Source organism: Haliotis cracherodii, unplaced genomic scaffold (assembly GCF_022045235.1).
Source record: "Haliotis cracherodii isolate W230 unplaced genomic scaffold, xgHalCrac1.p SCAF_18, whole genome shotgun sequence".
Taxonomy (NCBI): Eukaryota; Metazoa; Mollusca; class Gastropoda; order Lepetellida; family Haliotidae; genus Haliotis; species Haliotis cracherodii.
Window position 1 is genome coordinate 21,124,833 of NW_027266273.1, and position 5,285 is coordinate 21,130,117.

Here is a 5,285-nt window from a genome sequence, read left to right on the forward strand (position 1 = left end):
AAAGAGTCTTTACTGACTGACATACCCATCATTGAGAGCAGCTGCTGTCATGTCGTCAAAAGATCGACTGTCCGGAGAGCGGAAGGTTGGGGTTCGATCCCTGACTGTTTAATTCCAAAGATGGTACTTGTTGTTACCCTGCCTGGCGCTCGGCATTAAATGGATAAAACAAGGCATGACCGACTCAGAGTCAGTATAGTGTGTCCGAGAGGGTTATCTATGTTCAATGGCGGCATGGTGTATGAGAGGCTAGCTCTATAAAACAGGCGTAAGTCCGGACGAGTACAAGCAGCTACACACACGTGCATGCACGTCGCTGAACAATGCAATACTCTTGAATCCCATTTCACTTAATCCCACTTAACTGAGTCATTTCATGGTTACCTCGCTTCCGTGAAGCAACAGGAAGTTTGACAATATTTTTTTACAGCATCCGCTATCGTTTTAATCGCTATACATGCAATGATGTAAAGTTTTGAGTGGGTGAGTGAGTTGAGTCATCACTTTGAATATTAGTTCAGTTTCGGAGAACCTTGAGATGTTGATCTATTTTTATAAGCATTTTTCAAGCCTGAAGTTGACTTAAGGTTTCTCAGTGAGTAATCACGTATTCTGAATTTAATAATATATAATGAAAAATGTATGTTCACGTTAAATTCGTAATTCTCCGAATTTTATTGGATTTGTTTTACGATTGAGTCATGAATTGTAGAGATGGACTTATTTGAACTGATGTGTTTTAACTGCTACGCTGTATGGATGCTGTTCTATTGTCATGCTTCCAGGGGGCACGGGTGGCCCAGTCGTCAGAGGCTCCGCGATTCGTTGTGCAGAGTTGCGTCCCTTCGCCACGCCAGAAACCTATGATTGTGGGTTCGAATACCGGTTCGCCCAGATTATGTTTCTAGGTTTGTCAGCACCATACCCATGCTCGTGGGTTTAAAAAAAACGTCTGAGACCTGCATCATATAGGGCTTTCGTCCCACATTAAGCTGACACGCCGTGATATAACTGGAATACTGTTAAAAGCGGCGTTAAACCCAACTCACTCACTCACTAATGCTTCCATTGGTTGTGTGCCTTCTACATGATCGCTAAGCAACTACAATAATAATTATGACAAAACTGTCAAACATGACAATCGTTGACCACACAGATTTCAGCAATTTTAAACACAATTCTTAACGTCTTTGTGTCTTGTAATAACACAAGAAACGTGATGAGGTTTAAAATTATACCCGCTTAAACCAACGTCGCTTAAATTCACTTGATTTATGACCTTTGCGCATGGCCCATGGTCGCAATTGAACTTACATCCATCCAATGTGAATGAGTGAAATCGGTATAGATGCGTCAGTGTTATATTTCTCTGCAATATTGTGATACCCTCGACTCATTCAGTACTTTAGTTTCATTTTGAATCCGATTGGACGGCCACAAAGATATAGCCGTCTAGTAACACAATACCACTAGAAAAGGGAAATATGCACCATGTTACTCACAATGGTACAGAAATCATGACGTCACGTACTTCACAAAGGACGCTGTGGAAACGAATGCTTGGAGGGTGTATATCATAATAGAACGGAGATGACTTCTGCCAGGAAATGCGAAATACTGGCAGAAGTTCTGCCATTGTATGTAATCACTACGGTTGATGGTGAACACATCGTGCATCTGGTGTGATGCCGTACTTTGAGAGAGAATGTCGGCAATATGCAATTCCCAGTTTATTAAAGGTAGTCAACGAACGATCTTTTTACACGCTGCTTAATGCAAGGAAAAGTCGCACTATTTTCATATTCTCTGTTGTTTACTCATAAGACATTTAGGCATCAATTGTCTCTACCCCCGCCCCCTCCCTTCCTCGCTAATCTATGTTTATGCATATAAGTAAATCATCACCCGTGAAGATCCGGGGTAGAGTAGGTATTCAGCAACCCATGCTTGCCGTAAAGGTGACTATGCTTGTCGTAAGAGGCGACTAACGGGATCGGGTGATCAGGCTCGCTGACTAGGTTGATGCACGTCATCAAATTGCATTTATCGATGCTCATGATATCAAACACTGGAATGTCTGGTCCAAACTCAATTATCTACAGACCTCCGTCATATAGCTGGAATATTGCTGAGTGTGGCGTTAAAAACAAACAAACAAACAAAGAGACAAGTAAAAAATAGTTCTCGGATTGGCAAGGACTTTGGCCTAGAAGTTTAACTTAAGCTTCAGGTATATCGATGATCGGATGTCCTTCAATGACCTTCAAAAAGCCAATGAAATAAAAGAAGCCAATGAAACCGCTTTATCTCTTTCATATTTAGAATTATGCATAAACAGGACAAAATAATATCCTCAAGACTGTTTGACAAGACGGATGACTTTCCCTTTTTTGTCGAACAATATTCTAGCAGCTCCAGTCTTTGGTGTCTACACAACTTTCGAAGTACAATCGAACATGCTCTTTTGACGGTGATGTCAAAGGGCATCATACGACTCTTGCTCAAAGGTTGTATGATCAGGATTACAGCGTTCAATGCCTTAGTCAAACGTTTTATGGTGGATATGTAGAGGACATTTCCGGATTTGACGCATAAGTGACAAAAATGATGTCTGATGCAATTCTCTATTTTGACTTGAACCATATGTTTCCGCGTCTTTTCAGGTGCACACTTGACTTGCCTTTGCGGTGTTTGTGGCGTGTGCCACCGGTGGGGCAGAGTACGCTCACCTTTTCGCGAAAACCTGGTGTCGTCAATATTTGATAGTGATTCATACACGCATGCTTATGATATAGTCGGCTATCGTGACTCTTGGTAGAAATGTCTTTTGATAATGGAAAGTTTTTTTTGTCAATTTCATTTATATGATACAGCTCCTGTTGTCCAAGAAGGGTCCTTACCGTGCCTTGTCCGTTTCGGCTTGTACGTTTAAGACGGGAAGGACATAGCGACGGTGCGTAGTGTAAGTCCTGGGTGACAAGGCAACACGCCCGGATGAGTCACGACACCTTGTTTACCACTTTTGATCATCTTGTTTTGAACTTTCCGATGACTAGCATGATGAACCATTCCCCTGGGTCCCATATCTTCTTTTGAGCAGACGACAACGTCCGCCATTTTGTAAAAGCACAAACGTGGGAGAACTGAAGTCCAGATAGATCCAAATCCTTTGAGAAATGTATGGTCAGTTTTGGTCTGGGACAGGCATGCGGACAATATGAGTAGAATTTCTAAACACCGGACAGAACCATGGGAGAGGGCGCCAGAGTCAGATCGATGCTGCCCCGGATCCCACTCTCTGTCTCTCTGTGACTCAACGGACCCCACAAGGCCAATGAAATAATCTGTCAATACTATATGCCGATTGAAAATTCGATATCAATTAAACCCTTATGATCAGTTGTAATTTAGGCCCAGGCTGCCATCACAGTCCTCTTGGTACTCTTGGTTCAACTTGAATAACGCCAGTCACTGTCACACTGCTTCACTGTCTGATCCCGCTCAAAGCCATCGTAGGGCAGATAACTGCAGCCATCAAACAGCCTCCCACGCACCACAGACAATCTTGTGGAATGTTAAATACTTCAGGATACTTTAAATTCTTGGAGCAAGACGTTTATTTTTATATTACGAGAAATAATGGAACCGCCGTCTAGAGTTCTCCTGTTATAACGTGTCGGCTAGCTACGTGTAGCCTGGGCCGTCCTACACCTTCATCCAGAGATTTCGGTAAGTATCATTCTGATGCATGGAATACCAAGATTATGACAGCTTCATTGACATATTGCTATATGCCCATTCCATGTTTATGTTTGTTAGTGCTGTCTAAGTGGAACTGTTATACTTCCTTCGCCGCTCTCTTTGTAATGGCCCGAATGTTGCAGCTGTTTTCAAAACACATTCTAAAATAAACAATACTTCTTTTTTTCTCTGGAGTCAAATGTACCCAAATGCGCAGACTTTATAATTTACTTTACCGAGACATCAAACGGAGGGGTGAACGAAATCTAGAATGTTGTACCTTCTGTTGAGTTTTGTGTGCTAGTATCTCGTCAGCTTACCTTATTACTGTCAAACATAGATCGTTTATTGTAAACAATAAACAATAAACAATCGTTACTACAGACAAAAGATAAGACTTTGTACCGATTGCAGATTTCCTTCTGAAAATGGAGTGTAATGACATATCAGAAAACACATTTCTGATTGCGCAGAGCTTGCAAGAGTTGATCAAGACTGTTTATAATAAACAATAAACAACAAACAATCGTTACTTCAGGCAAAAGACAAGACGTTTACAGATTTCCTTCTGAAAATAGGCATGATGTATCATTAAACACATTTCTGATTGCGCAAAGCTTGCAAGAGTTGATCCATCCATACGTGCGCGTTCCTGCAGACAAGGCCGCACAAGGGTTAATTCAATCTAACAAACGTCTTGAAGTGGTAGAGAGGCTAACAGTATTCATATGTACAGAGTTGTTTGGTTCTTTAAATCATGCATATTTCTATAACAACCTACACACGCCAGGTGTTACAGGCGAACATTAAACTGTCGACTCCATATACTCATCTCACTCACTGTGTAGCTGAGAGACGAGTACACCATACAATCTTGCCACTCACTGTGTAGAATACTCGTCTCTAGAATACATAGTGAGCGGCAAGAGTGCATGTGTACTCGTCTCTCAGCTACATAGTGAGTGGCAAGAGTGTATGTGTACTCGTCTCTCAGCTACATAGTGAGTGGCAAGAGTGTATGTGTACTCGTCTCTCAGCTACATAGTGAGTGGCAAGAGTGTATGTGTACTCGTCTCTCAGCTACACAGTGAGTGGCAAGAGTGTATGAGTACTCGTCTCTCAGCTACACAGTGAGTGGCAAGAGTGCATGTGTACTCGTCTCTCAGCTACACAGTGTGTGGCAAGAGTGCACGTGTACTCGTCTCTCAGCTACACAGTAAGAGGCAAGAGTGTATGTGTACTCGTCTCTCAGCTACACAGTGAGTGGTAAGAGTGTGGTGTACTCTTCTCTCAGCTACATAGTGAGTGGCAAGAGTGTATGTGTACCCGTCTCCCAGCTACACAGTGAGTGGCAAGAGTGTATGGTGTACTCGTCTCTCAGCTACACCGTGAGTGGTAAGAGTGTGGTATACTCTTCTCTCAGCTACACAGTGAGTGGCAAGAGTGTATGGTGTACTCGTCTCTCAGCTACACAGTGAGTGACAAGAGTGTATGGCTTACTCGTCTCTCAGCTACACAGTGAGTGACAAGAGTGTATGGCTTAC